Here is a 14,208-nt window from a genome sequence, read left to right on the forward strand (position 1 = left end):
AAAAAAAAAAAAAAAAAAAAAAGATATCTCCAATCATCCACATCCTCCATAGAAATTATTGCCAAGCAATGCAATTGAGAACTCTGCAGAGAAATGCAGATGGGTTCAAAACGCTATGGTGCTTGCCCTCTGGTTTATTATGAAACGTGCTCTAAGTAGTCAGATTCAGACATGCAAGGAATAAGGGTGAGGAAGGAAGCAGGGGGGAGCATCCCTCTGTCCCCCCTGCAGGGACCTCTCTGTTCCTTCCCCCAGGTACAAAGCACAGACAGCAAGGGGTGTCACAGAACTACTGGTAAGTGCTCCTGACCCCTGCCTCTACAGATAAGCTCAGACCTGCGCTGGAGTAGCAGCCCATAAATCAGATACTGGAAAAAGGCAGGATCATGGGATTGCCTGTGGCTGTGCAGAGGGGATGGGAAACGTAGGCAGTTTCCCCTGGCCAAGCAGGATCTCCATCGCAAGAGAAGGCAGTGTGGGACAGGGCTGCTTCACAGCACTCAAAAATGCCAACTCTGCAGCAGACAGGGCAGGCTTGCGCCACTGCACCTCAGAACACCACCTCTGCAGACAGGATGGGGCAAGGCCACCTTGCAGCACCCCAAAGTGTCATTTCCTACCCGCTGCTGCAACCTTCCCTCCTCCCCTTACTGGTCGGGTTCTGCCCCTCCCTGCTCCCCACGTCACAGGGAAACTGAGGCAACTGTTGTCCCTGCCGTGGGGAAGGGAGCAGGCAGGCAGCACCCAGTGCCAGGGAGTGGGGTGAGGACAATGTGAAACCTCATCTCTGGGCAGTCCAGGGCAAGAATCCCTCTGCTACAGGGCAAGCATGGCACATTTCTGCAGAGAAGGGCAGTGGGATGGAGCGGGAGATGTAGGGTGGACATCAGCCCAACAGCATGCTCCTGCAGGAGGGGGCAAGGACATTGCAGTGATGCCCATCAGTAAATGACAGGAGCAGCTGCTTTCTGCCAAACAAAATGCAAGAAGAAAGCCACTTGGCACAACCTGGCATGAGGGGATCTGCCCTCCTGCCACCTCTGCTCAACACTGTTGTCTAGCTCAGTGGGGCCACCGAGTGGGAAAGCAAAGCTCACACTGCAGAAAGACACACAACTACAGCGCACTGTTCAGATACAGCTCTCCTGGTATCTTCCCTCAGGTTCCTATCCCCGGGTCACTGCGCTTCATCCTCCTGGGCACTCCAAAGAGCAGACCCTTCCATCCACCCCAGAGAAATGTCTTCAAGCGGTACCTGCTGCTGTTGTCACACAAAACATCAAATTACTGCCAATATCCTTGCCTCAGCTCAATTTCCCAGGACACAACATATTAGATTAAATTCATTATCCCCTATCACATTATAGCGTAGTCTTTTCATTTCTCTCTTAACACACATCTGAGACATATCAAGTTTCAGACAGGCTCACTCGAAAGGAAATTTTCTACTCTTTCCTTACAAGAATTATAAGCGATGCCTTTTCCTTCTGCGGCTCCTCTTGCAGGCTCACTTTTGAACAGAATTTGACTTTTTTCTCCAAGCCACCACTTTGGTCACACCTTTCCCAGGCTCTGGAGGGCAGTGTTCTCACCACTGCTGGTGCAGCTCCACCAGCAATACTTGGAGCTGTACTGTAAGGAAGCTTTCAAGAGTGAGATGCCTTTCCCTTCCCAAGCAATGAGCACCGGCATTTCCTGGTAGAACTGCTCCTCCTTGCTTCCAGCCCCTGCTAAATGACAGGCCTCTGATATTAGCTTCCTACAGGAAACATCACTGAATTCTTTTCAGATACTCTAAATTTTGTAGAGAGACAGAACTAGAGAGCTGTAACCTATAATAAATCACTCTTACTGAGCTGCCAGGAAAAGCTGTGCAGGAGAAAGAGGCAGGGCTACTTCCAATCTGAAGTCTGTTTCCTCCACAAATCCAAGCCACAGAGCAGCCCTGCAGTTGCAGGAAACAGGCACAACAGCCAGAGGAGCACTGTCAGGCTGGCAGCTTGATGCCACAATTTCCATTTTCTCTCTACCAAGATTTATCACATGGCCAGGACGAATCACCACAAATACCTTTAGATTGCAGGCTGTCAGCCTCGGGGAAAGGCTAGCAGACCCACCCAAGACAATAAGCCTGAGAATGTTCTAGTTCCTCAAAGTCTGCTAGTATTTAGAAGGCCAACCGTATCCTGGGTTGCACAAAGAGAAGACTGACCAGCACATTGAGGGAGGTGATTCTGCCCCTCTACTCTGCTCTCGTGGGACACCACCTGGAGTACTGTGTCCAATTCCAAGGCCCCCAACACAAGCAGGTCCAGAGGCAGGCCACAATCAGAGGCCTTCAGCACCACCCCTATGGGAACAGGCTGGGACAACTGCGGCTCTTCAGCCTGGAGAAGAGAAGGCTCCAGGGGGACCTTATAGCAGCCTTCCAGTACCTGAAGGTACTGGAAAGCTGGGGAGCAACTTTTTAGAAGGGCATGTAGTGACAGAATGAGGGGAAATGGTTTTCAACTGGAAGAGGGTAGATTTAGACTAGAGATTAGGAAGAAGTTCTTTACTGTGAGGATGGTGAGACACTGGAACAGGTTGTCCAGAGGTTGTGGATGCGCCGTCCCTGGGAGAATTCAAAACCAGGCTGGATGGGGCTTTGAGCAACCCAGTCTAGAGAGAGGTGTCCCTGCCTATAGCAGGGGGTTGAAACTAGATGATCTTAAAGGTCCCTTCCAACCCAAACCATTCTATGATTTTTGGGTGTTGCTGGCTCCTAGAAGATGAACTGAAAGCAAAGCTCAGGTCTGCCACTATCTACTGGGCTATCTACTGAGCAGGACTACCTTCTCACAACTTAGGGAAAGCAGCTAGGAGTGCCCACTGAGCCAGATTTTCCTCCTGAAACCAACAATCTTTCATGTCCCTGCTGACACTCCCAGCACCTAAGCTTGCTGCCAGTATCCAAAAGGACACTGGCCATTTTCTCAGTGACACCTCTCAGCTTGGTGTCCCCATCTGACTACCCACAGGCAATGGCAACGAAGTGCGGCACGTATCCCACAGAGAACTTTCTGAATCTCAACACTGCAGCTCAGCCAGGAGGAAATCTCTCTTGGCCGCTTCTCCCTAAATGCTTATTCCAGCACTGCATATTTAACTCCTCCCCAGAACAGGAGCCAAGTGCATGACCCCACTGCCGTGGGGCTTTTCTGATCCTTTGTGCTGTGCTTAAAAACATACAGCATGAGAAGGAAAGAAAAAGAGGGAGTAGTGCTTCCAAGATGACACAGTTCTAACTCATCAGGTCACAGTGCCCAGAATCTCAAGCCTTAGACAAGGATCTCAGCATGCAAGGTGCTGAATAAATGGAAAATAACACTCTCTGCCCTAGAAACTGGCAATCCATGCCCCAACATGCACACATCGCAGAGCCCTCCCCACTGGGCTCTGCTATCACTCCGTGGTGTTTCATAGCACATCCTGGAGCCTTCGTGTGGAGGAAAGATCAGAAAAAATAGGTTGTGAAAAATGGGGTCAGAGTGAACCACTGCTTGGCTCGGTGGATTTTGACCACTCTCTGCCCCTAAAATATTGCAGTGCCAACTCTTGCACTAAGTGCTGAAAGTCACATGCATTAAAAGCAGAGCTCAGGCTGTGGATCTGAAGTTGCCCTTAGCATCACGTAACAGTGCCTCAGCTTCCCCTGTGGGAAGGAAGCTTCAGCTGCCAGCTCAGAGCAAGCTGTTCCCCTTTGTGAAGGAAGGGAGCCTTCTTGGGAGCCCGAGGGAGGAAGCATGCAGATATCTGCAGCAGGCCACTTTTAGGTTCCAGCTTCTCTAGCTGGCTTCCCCTTGGGAACACCATGGTCTAGAGCCCAGGGCATACTCTACAAAGCCCAGCCCGTTCGAGAATTTAAAGATGGCTGGAACTGTAGCACTGGACAGAGCTAGGCAGCCCATACAAGTCATAAAATCATCCAAAACCTGACATGGACATTACGGTGGATTGCAAACAGTGACATGGCTTTCAGTGGAATTTCTGAGGCTTTGTACCCTGGTTCAGAGCTGGAAGCTCAGGCAAGGACCATGACATCTATGAACACAGGACCGTTTGGGCGGCTCAGAGACAGCCATCTTTCCCATCCAGCTGCACAAATCCTGGCCACAGCCCACACAGCAGCACGCACAACACCATAACAACCCCCTACGTCTGACCAGCAACAGCTCAGAGCACCCTCTGGAGATGGGGCAGGCCTCTTGCTGGACTGGGGACCGAGCACTGTAACACACTGCCAGCCTGACCTTTGGGAGGTGTAACGAGAGAGGCTTACAGCTCACACCGTGGTCCGTGTCAGGATGGGCAAGCTGTGCCTGCACCCAGACAGTCCCGTCCCCCTGGCCCACACCCAAGGCTTCAGGCACATGACAGAGGACAGATCACACCGAGAGTGGTGATGGCATTTCCTGCTTCCTTCAGTACCACCAATCAGTGTCTGGCAGGGAGTCTGCCCAAAAGCAGCTTCAAAAGTGCTCAGTGCCCCCCTTACCTGCCCAGGGGCCTCACACTGTATCACAGGGCTCATCAGAGAGCGTGCTCTCCACCAGAGCGCAGCTACCCCGCAGCAAGGCAAACCGGCTGCGCAAGATGGACGGCGCATTGCAGGCCAGGCTCCCTCGGAAGATGCAGGTACAGCTGGGCCCACTTACATCGATTAACTGAGGATGAGCAAAGGCAGCAGGATGACACTGCCCTCCGTGACTCAATGGGAAGACTCAGGTGACTGGTTTCCCACTGGCTGGGCCTGATCTGCAACTCCAGGCTGCAGCTGGAACAACCACCGAGGGGCGAAGGACAGCACAAAGTATCCTGCTCCCCTTCCAAGGCCCACTGATGGTGACTGTAGGTGCCACGGGGAACTGGGTGTACTGAGGCCTGCGTCAGGATGCACGGCCGCAGCGTGGGCTGCTGAAAGCATGAGTTGCCATGGCAATCCCCCCAGCACAGCCCGCTGCCTCCCTCCTTTGTCTCTGCTCCCCTAGGCCTTGCCGTGCATTCCCATCACCCCACACATGAGACCTCAGTATGGCATCTGACAGCACTCCCAGAAGCTGCACGTCCTCCTAGGGAGGGAACGGGGGACAGAGGTGGAAGGCCACCCCCACAAGCCATTGTCCCAGCCCATGGAATGCCCACGCTGGATGCAGGCACATCACCCCAGCTGGGTGGCACGTGTACCTGCACTGCAGGCTCCCTCCCTGAGGGGACATGGAGCCCCAGTCCCTGACACAGAATGGCTATCTGCACCTCAAAAAGCCCCACACAGCTCTGCCTACCTGGTGGCAGCACCAAGCTGGATGGAAAGAGAGGACCCGGACTCTTTTTGCAGAAGCCCAGCAGATGTCTTGAGGACAGCAAATCAATGCTTTCCAGCCCCAGCCCATTTCCACTGGAGGAGGCAGTTCTGTGCTGCCACACTTAACCTCGCTGTGGCTTGAACTGGAGACAAGATCCTGATTCACTTCCTGTCCTAAAAACTGCTGTCTGCTGTTGCTATGTGGCGTTAAACAGTTCCCCAGCCCAGCATGCAAGCACAGCTCCTTGCTCCTTCTCCTCTGACATGGGTGCGGGATGCAAGGAAAGACAGAGAACCCTTCTGTGCCACACATTGTTGTGGTACCTGCCAATATCTTTAGGTGAATGAATTTAACAACTTAACAGAATGGATAAAACAACATTTCCAAAAGCTCTGCTTTTCTGCCCACTGCTGCTCCTCCTCTGCCCATCCCCAGGATGAACAGGGCCCACCATAACTGGTTACATCACTTGAGGGTTAGGGCAGAAGCCTTGGTTCTTATCCAAGATGAGTCACAGAGCTCAGAATGTGCAACTTCCTTCTGAAACCATCAGATGTGTCTCACACAGGCTAAAAATAAAGATGGGCCAGAACTGCGGATGCATCCTTGCACAGCACTCAGGTGACAACAAATTGCCCGAGCAATAGAAACCACAAAGTCCAGAGATGCCCCAAATTCTTGTGTATATACACAAGGGAGAGGCCAGGAAGCCTCACCTTGTGCCAGGCTGGGCTGGAGGATGTCAGCAGCGGATGCCATGCAGCCACCCAGCCATGCAGAGAAGGACAGAGCCCTGCTTTCATGGGCCTGGGTGAACCTCCACACCCAAAGGCACTTCAGAAGATTTCATTTGGTGCTGGATGCATCTACCCAAGGCAGCAGGAACAGACACCACAAACAAGAGGGAAGCTAAATTTTTGGCAAGTGAATGCTGGAAAGCTGGTGGATGGCAGCCAGACAGTGCAATGGTCCAAAGGTGCTCGGCATGAGGACTAAAATATATGTGGGCCACAGCTACCTCTGATATGGAAAGGATTTGGCTAAGACACTTTAGGTAAGAGAGGAATTTAAAGTTCTTCCCAATCCCCAGGACATTATGCATCTGCAAAACCTTTACAGTCTGGGACACAGGACTCTCACATAGCAGGACTATACACGAACAGGGGCTGAGAGGGACATCGGCAATGTTCAGAGGCCTAAAATTAGCCCCAGCAGATGATCCTCTGCTCCATTCTTGGGAGCAGTGAGAACTGAAAGACCCAGCTGTCCCAACACTCCCAAGAGCAGGATCTCTGAATGCCCAATCTACTTACAGTAGAGATGGCAGGGCAGAGGGGATTCCTTGCATAACTCCAGTGCGAATACTGGTGGGTCCCGTCCCCGAAGGGTGAGGAGCATTTCCTTGAGGTTTCCAGTAGGAAGAGGACCATGGGGCAATGGGAGCCTAAGTGTCTAAGAGCAGGCTGAGGGAGCAATGCTAGACCAATCACTTTCTGCTGAATATATAACCTCTGGTTTACTAGCTCTTCGAGTTTTCCAGCAGGGCATCACATCCCATTCCTGATGGAGACACTGCAAATCTATTCAAAGATCATCAAGCTGTACTAGGTTATCGCCAGCTGCACTGAACTGAACTAGCCTCAGGGGAGGTTCAGGTTGGATATAAGGAAAAATTTATTCTCAGAAAGAGTGGTAAGACATGGACATAAGCTGCCAAGGGAATTGGTAGAGTCACTGTCCCTGGAGGCTTCCAAGAAACGTGGAGATGAGGCACTGAGGGACAAGGGTTAGTGGGCACGGTGGGGATGGTTTGGCAGTTGGACTAGATGATTTTGGTGGTCTTTTCCAAATTTAATGATTCTATGACTCTAACAATATTAACCCAGCCCAAATATTACCTCACTGATATTATCTGATTTAGGTGATAGCCAAACCAGAGAAAAGAGGTTCATGCTATGACCAGGTAGTGGGAGAAGCTGTTGCTTTAAATACATACAGGAGGTTTGTCATTTGGGGAGGCATAAAGGTATCTCTCTAGTTACCTCTCTGTCTAGTTAGGGAAGGGAAAAAGTAGCTCCAGTATGGTGATGCCCGTGTTAAAATGCCTCTGGTCTCAAAGCAGGCAAACACTGAGAGAGTTCTGTGCCTGGATCTGCAGGCAGCTACAGCAAAACACACCTGTATTATATGGCTACGACCAGAGAACATCTCTTCTCCATCACTAGGAAAGATGTAGGATCACAGCAAGGAGCAAGCAGTAGTGACCACCATAACTCAGCTAGACAAAAGGGCTGCTCTGCTGCTGCCACTCTGTGACATGAATGAAGGACTCATTCCTCCCCTGCTGTTAACTTCCCAGGTGAATCTACCCCTGCCTTACTGCCCGTGGGTCCCACTTCAGCATCTGGCTGAAGGAAATGGGAAAGAAAAGATGACCTGAGGCCCAGTCTCCACTTGTCTCTGGCCTAGCCCCAACTTCCCTTGGCAGGCACTTAGAGGAAGAGCTGTACAGCCTGGTCAGTCACATGCGCTAAGCAGTGGCTTCCCCACAAAATCTCTTTTGGCCAAATTGCACCTGAGCTCTGTGCAGAGAGGCTCTGCACTGTAGTTCTCCCAAGGCATCATTTTTTCAGGTGAAGGACAGCAAGCAGCAGAGACCAGCAGCTGGGAAATTCTCCTGCTCAGTGCTGCTGGCGGAGAGAAGCACAAGTTCAGTGAGCAGCATAGAGAACAAGTTCCCAAGGGCTTAAAATACATTGCCCTTGAGCTTGCAATGTTGCACAAGGTTCAACAGTCTTAGCAGCACAGGTGACAGACACCCAGACTCCGCCATCCCTGTGACACCTGCTGCATAGAGGGATGGAGGAGAGGCAGGAGGAAGGTACTGTGGTCCCAGGTCTCCTCGAACAGTCCTGGAGGAAGAAGAAAAACCAATACCATTCGAACAGGTGCTAACCTGAGCATAGGGTTGAGGCAGAATGGAACGGCAGCTCTCAGCACCTGCAGCATGGTTTTGGGGATGCTTGTTCTGGCTGTGTTGGGCCACCTGGAACAACAAGGGCAAGGTGCAGAGGTATGTGTTAGACTCAGCAGAGAAAAAATCCACCTGCACAAGACAACTTTCCCAACACTGTCTGGTCAGCAACCACTCACATTCCAAGTCAAGAAGTTTGACAGCACATGCACAGAGCTGAGAAACCCTGAGCAACTGTGATGATTCTGATCTTTCACCCTTTCTAAGGCTGTCCCTACAACCATCATGCTGACATTGTCACCCCAGTCACCCATGTGAGTCCAGGTTGGTTCCCTCAGAGAGCCAGAGCTGGATCGCAGAGGCTGCTATGGTCACTGCTGCTGTTGTCCCCTTTATCCCAAGCTCAGTGGGAAACCCTGGCTTTATTCCTCTCTACCTCCACAGTCGCACTTAGCTCCACCTCTGTGGGCGTGCTGGCATTTTGTTAACTGAGTACAGGCTCTCTGCACTCTGCCCAGGCTGCCCACCAGACCTTGCAGCAGCGCTGAGGCAGAAAAGGACCAAACGCTGCTGCTGAGGAAGTTGGGGCTCTTGGCAACTCAAACACACCCAACCAAACGCTGCAGCGTTTCCCAGGCTACAGCAAAGGGGGAAAGCAATAACTGCTTAACAGAAGCCTCCATGAGGCCAGCCAGAACTGTCACAAAGACACTGTTTAAGGCTCCTCCTCATGCAAGTACAGGCTACAGAGAGAATGGTGTGCGAGAGCAAGAGGTAGGTGCTTGAAAACCAGGATGAGACCGCCCTACCCAAAAAGAAGTCCAGAGCTCCCCTAACCACCAGGACAGTCTGCAGAAGCTGGCAGAGGGAAGCCCTGCTCTCCAGCCCTCAAGGTACCACTCTGTACCTCCAACCTCAACAACTGCTGCCAAGTGGCTGTATTGCCAGTATGCCATGAGCATGGTGGGGGCTCAGCTCTCAAACACAGTGAGGCACCCCCACAATGCCTTCCTGGAGCACCAATCTGTAAAATGATCACAAAGGCATCCAGAAAATTTCTGCTTGATGGTACCCACACCTACACTACTGGCAGGTCAATCTGCACCAGCACCCCAGGAGAGGTGCTGCCAGGACACTGTGCTGCCCGTCACCAGGGTGATGGTTTGGGAGGGACAAAGATTTTCAAGGAAACTTCCCAGTCAAAGAAAACAGCAAACCACAAAGTTTGTGAGACCAGGTTCTCTGGAGCTTATAGCCACCTGACTTACTCAAAACAGCAAAATGGAAAAACAAATAAGAGCTGGTCAGAAAAGATGGCTCCGGGGAGCAGAGCAGCCAGATGCTGCAAACAGGATGGATCGGAAACGTGCAGCTGTGTTACAGGGACCCACACAATCCACCACAGGAAGGGTCGGGTGCAATGCCAAGTGGAAAGCAATCAGAATCCCCCATAGAAGACTTCCTCTGCCAAATCACCCACAATGACATCCTCCACGAGCCATCTGTTAATGCACAAATGGCTCCCTTTGGGATTTCACCTATATTGCCCTTCACACCTGTCCAGTTTCAGACTCGACTCATTAAGCCTTCCAGCCATGGAAGTCTTCAATAACTTCATCACAGTTAAGATGACAGCCTGAACACTATTTTTCAAACCAATATGGCCTCACCTTTTCCTTTCTCATCTTCTGTCACACACATAGGTTGACACATTTTCTCATTCTGCACCCAGAGAGTATTCTGGACCCCCAGACACTGGAAATCCACACTGCATGACAATACTAGCAAACCTAGCACTAGGAGAGATCAAGCAGGCCAGAATAACAAAGGCAGGCAGAGGACTGGGAATGTGTTGGGAGACTTAGAATCACAGAATAGTTTGGGTTGGAAGGGGCCTTAAGGCCAATCCCCTGCCATAGGCAGGTTGCCCCCCACCAGATCAGGCTGCCCAGAGCCCCACCCAACCTGGCCTTGAATGTCTCCAGGGATGGGGCAGCCATAGGTCCTCTGAACAACCTGAACCAGTGTCAGCCTTGGAACACTGACTTTCAGGAGTCAAATCAGCAACCACCCCCTCATACTGCCCGTAGATTCAGGAACAGTGATTAAGCCTAAAAAGAACAGGTCTGGGTGCCTATGCCCTCTGCCAGCAGCACAGCAAGGCTGGGGCTGAAGGCCGGTACCAGACAAAGAGGATGAGGACAGCGGAGCCTATGAGCTGCCCTCTCTTCTGAGGCCAGCTGAGCTCAGGGAGGGCGTTTCTTCCCCTCTCCCTCTACTCGGGAATGGAGAAGACCTGAAACTGCCAGGGGAACGCGGACTGGAAAAGCTCAGCACAAACTGCAGGGACTGTGCAGGGCTTGGGCACCAAGATCAGCACTGATGAGGCTGCCAGGGCAAAGAAGCAGTCCCACAGGTAAAATTAAAGCCGTCCTGAGGAAGAACAGAGCACAGGGAGCTCCCCAGCCCAGCCTGCTGCCAAGGTGAGCTGTGCCTGAAAGCAGCTCCCAAGACCCAGCGCAGGGCAAAGCCAGCAGCTTCCCTTCCCGCAGGAAGCCTCTAAGGCGTACAGGCTCAGAGCGGGCAGGGAAGGGCCGCGAGCCTCGGCCGGGAGCCAGAGGACGCTGAAGCCGCGATGCCACCGCAGCGTGACCCCGCGCCTGGCTCCTGCCCCCTCCCCCCCGACCCGCTCGGAGCCTCAGGACCGGCGCTGCGCTGTCAGGGAGCTGCGTGCCGGGAGGAGCAGCCCCCGCCGCGGCCCTGCCAGGAGCCGGCAGTCACCGGCGCTGTGAGACGGGGGGGCGGCGTGGCTTCGGGGCGGCCGAGCTCCGCGGGTCCTAACGCCCTTCCGAAGGGCTCAGCCGCGAGCAGCCGGACAGACGCGAGGGCATTTCTTCCCGGTTCCACCTGCAGCGCTCGATAACCTTGTTGCCTCACCGGACTGCTGAGGCCCAGCTGCCCCCGTCCCCACGCGCCCTCCCGGGCACCAGAGGGCAGCAGGGCTCCCCGGCGGCCGCTCGCATCCGCCCCACGCCGAGGGACGTGTTCCACCGGGGCAAGCCGCGTCCCCTCCACTCGGGCCCTGCAGCCCCAGTGCCACGGGCCCCCCCAGTCACGGCCGCAGGGTGGGTGGTTATCAGGGGCCATTCCACTGCGGCCACCCCCGAACCTTCTGGAACCGACGGGGCGCATTAACCCATTCGGCGCCGGGCGTCACCCCTCACCCCCCACCCCCAGTGCTCGCCTCGTCCTGGCCCGGCCCCGCCGCGCACGGCCCCGGCCCGCCCCGCCGGACCCACCAGCGCCCCCTCTGCCGCCGCTGCCGCCGCCGCCGCGGCCCTGACTGCTGCGAGGCTCCGGACACTCCTTCCGGGTGTCCGCGGGGACACGCCTCCTCGGCCCGCCTCCCCCCTCTGATTGGTGCCTGGGGCGGGGCTCGGCGCGGGGCTCGGGGAGCGGTCGTGTCCGGCGACCAATGAAAGAGTGGGGAGGGGGTGACACGCAGCCCTGGAGTCCCGCCTTCTCCCCGCCCCCTCCACGTGCGGGTGTGTGATGACAGCGGGGAAGGGGCGGGCTCACGCCGCGCGGCTCCTCATTGGCTGCCGATGGAAGGGGCGGGGCCTGACTCAGCGCTGGTTGGGGGCTGCCATCGCCGTGACCCTTCACCCCCGCCCGCCGCCCTTCAGCCCCGGGCGCTGCCCCGACGGCACGGTGTGCCCAGGCCCTACGCATTTGACCGCCAGTGCCACAGTCACGGTGTGTCCCAGCCCCGCAGTCCTCTGGCACTGCAGACCTCCTAGCTTCACAGACCCCCGACCCCACAGACGTGAACACTGCCCTCCCAGTCCCACACATTCAGCCTGCAGCCCCACAGACATGACGTGCCCCAGCCCCAGAGAGCCCCGTCCCCACAAACCCCTGGCCTCACAGAGCCCACCCCCACAGACACAGTGTGTCTCACTCCATGAGCACAGCCTGTCCCAGACACGCACACTCAGCCTCCAGCCTCACAGCCCCCAGCCCCACTGCCCCCAAACTGCCATGCACACAGCTTGTCCTGGCCCCACAGACACGGCCCTCACAGCCCCATTAACATGACCTCTCCCAGTCACAACCCCCCAGGTTTTCCCCTCACTTTGGATGCGGCCCATGTAGGTCCACCTCAAGCCTAACTACACAGCCACAGTACTGCCCTAAACCCAGAAGATTCAGGGCCATTTAGGGTGTTTTACACAATGAGTACTACCACGCCTGTATGCTCGCAGGTGCACGTCTCCTCACTGCACCCAGGTGCTGGTTTCAGGAAAGAAGGGCCTGGCAGATTGGGTTTGGCCTTCCACACTCAGCCCTGTGCTCATGGCTGGAAGCAGCTGAAAGAAGCAGGGTATTAACAAATGCTTAACAAGACGTTATCAGCTGGAGAACACGAGTGATGCGCTGGTTTGGCCCCTCGGCAGTGGAGAGATGTGGGCTCCTTTGTCCTCTGCAGGAATAGTGCATTTCTATGTGCTGTGTGGGCAGTGGAGGATTAGTGGTATCCCACGTTATTTACCTCCTGTTTAGGAATGCTTAGTGTTTGTGAGCAATGTCCCTGCCAAGCACATTCTCTTGGCAACCTCCCGTGGTTTGTAGAACACAACTCCAGCTCCAAAAGCAAGATTAAGGAGCAGGACATGAGAGCTCATGCTTGCAGGCTCAGTGGGGTGAGGGTGCCTTTGTGCTTAGAATGGGCACATTCCACTTCTTCATTGTCTCTGTTTCCCTGCTCACAAACTGTGTCGTGGCTGTTTGGCAGTGGATGGACACGAGACAGCTTTGGAGAGTGGCTCCAAGGAGATGAGGAAGTTGGAAGAGCCACTCCGTGCACGAGAAGTGCATTCCACCCATGGCATGGCATGGCACCATCCCTGGCCACCTCCCTACTGCCAGCAGGGTGTTTCCCCAGGAAGATGAGGAGTCCCGGGCTGTCCTTCTGCATGAAGCCCCGCTGCCTGCAGGGCTTCCCTTTAAAGGCTGTGATGGCAAGGTGCCGGTGCAGTGAGTTCATGGCTGGGTGAGCACCTGCCAAGCTGCCCCGACAGCTGCACCGCCGGGCTGGGCTGGGCTGGGCCGCTCCGGCTTGGCCGGTTTGCCAGGAGGCTGGGCTGACACCAGCAGGGCTCCTGCAGTTGTAGGCGTCATCACGGAAAGGTGACCTCCTCACACACACACTCATTTTTCCAGTGTAGGTGGGTTGAGCAGCCAAACAAAAAATGTCAGATGGGATTCAGAGTCCAGCAACATCATAAAGGAATTTCTAATGAGCTATGGTGCTAGGGTCAGTCTGGGCTGATACAGAACCTCACAGGAACCCCATATCTACAGTATTGTCTCCCTTCCATCAGCTGCTTCTCAACACATTGCAAAGGAGGGCAGCACCATAGGGCCGTGCTGGGGACACAGGCACAGATAAGCAAAGTGACCTTCCACGCTATGAGGCAGAATGCAGGTCCTTACCCAGCACTTTAGCCACTGCACCTCACTATCTGTCTGTATCTAACACACAAAAGTGGATTGTGGCCATGGGTAATGCTCAAAGCTGCAGCTTTTTACGTGGCATGCTGGCTTCCTGATCATTGCTGGCAAAAATGCATAGCTAATGGTGGTGACTATGTTGAAAAATAGTGTTTGGTAGCTTTGCTAAGTCAAATAGTGTTATTGTGCTCTTCATATCTGTTGTAGTTTCCATGGAAATAAATAGGAGGCATTATTTTTGGGCCAACCTATGCAGAATCATTTATGCTGGGAAAAGACCTTCAAGAACATCAAGTTCAGCCATCAGTCTGACCTCCCAAGACCTAGCATGTATGTGCCAGCTCAGCAGCAGGGAATGATCCCTGTGCACCTCTC

General features: G+C 54.1%; 1 protein-coding gene across 4 annotated transcripts in view; it reads right to left on the reverse strand.

The window, feature by feature from the left end:
- Positions 1 to 11,736, reverse strand: part of FAM214B (family with sequence similarity 214 member B) — a 35,043-nt gene extending 23,307 nt beyond the window's left edge. For 3 of the 4 annotated variants that reach the window (XM_021380095.1, XM_021380098.1, XM_021380096.1), the window contains exons 1-2: positions 11,619 to 11,736; positions 8,302 to 8,391 (exon numbers count right to left, since the gene is read on the reverse strand). The gene's annotated coding sequence lies outside the window, so the exon portion shown is untranslated. The remainder of the gene's footprint in view (positions 1 to 8,301; positions 8,392 to 11,618) is intronic. The other variant, XM_021380101.1, reaches the window with a different exon arrangement.

Source organism: Numida meleagris, chromosome Z (assembly GCF_002078875.1).
Source record: "Numida meleagris isolate 19003 breed g44 Domestic line chromosome Z, NumMel1.0, whole genome shotgun sequence".
In the NCBI taxonomy this organism is placed as follows: domain Eukaryota; kingdom Metazoa; phylum Chordata; class Aves; order Galliformes; family Numididae; genus Numida; species Numida meleagris.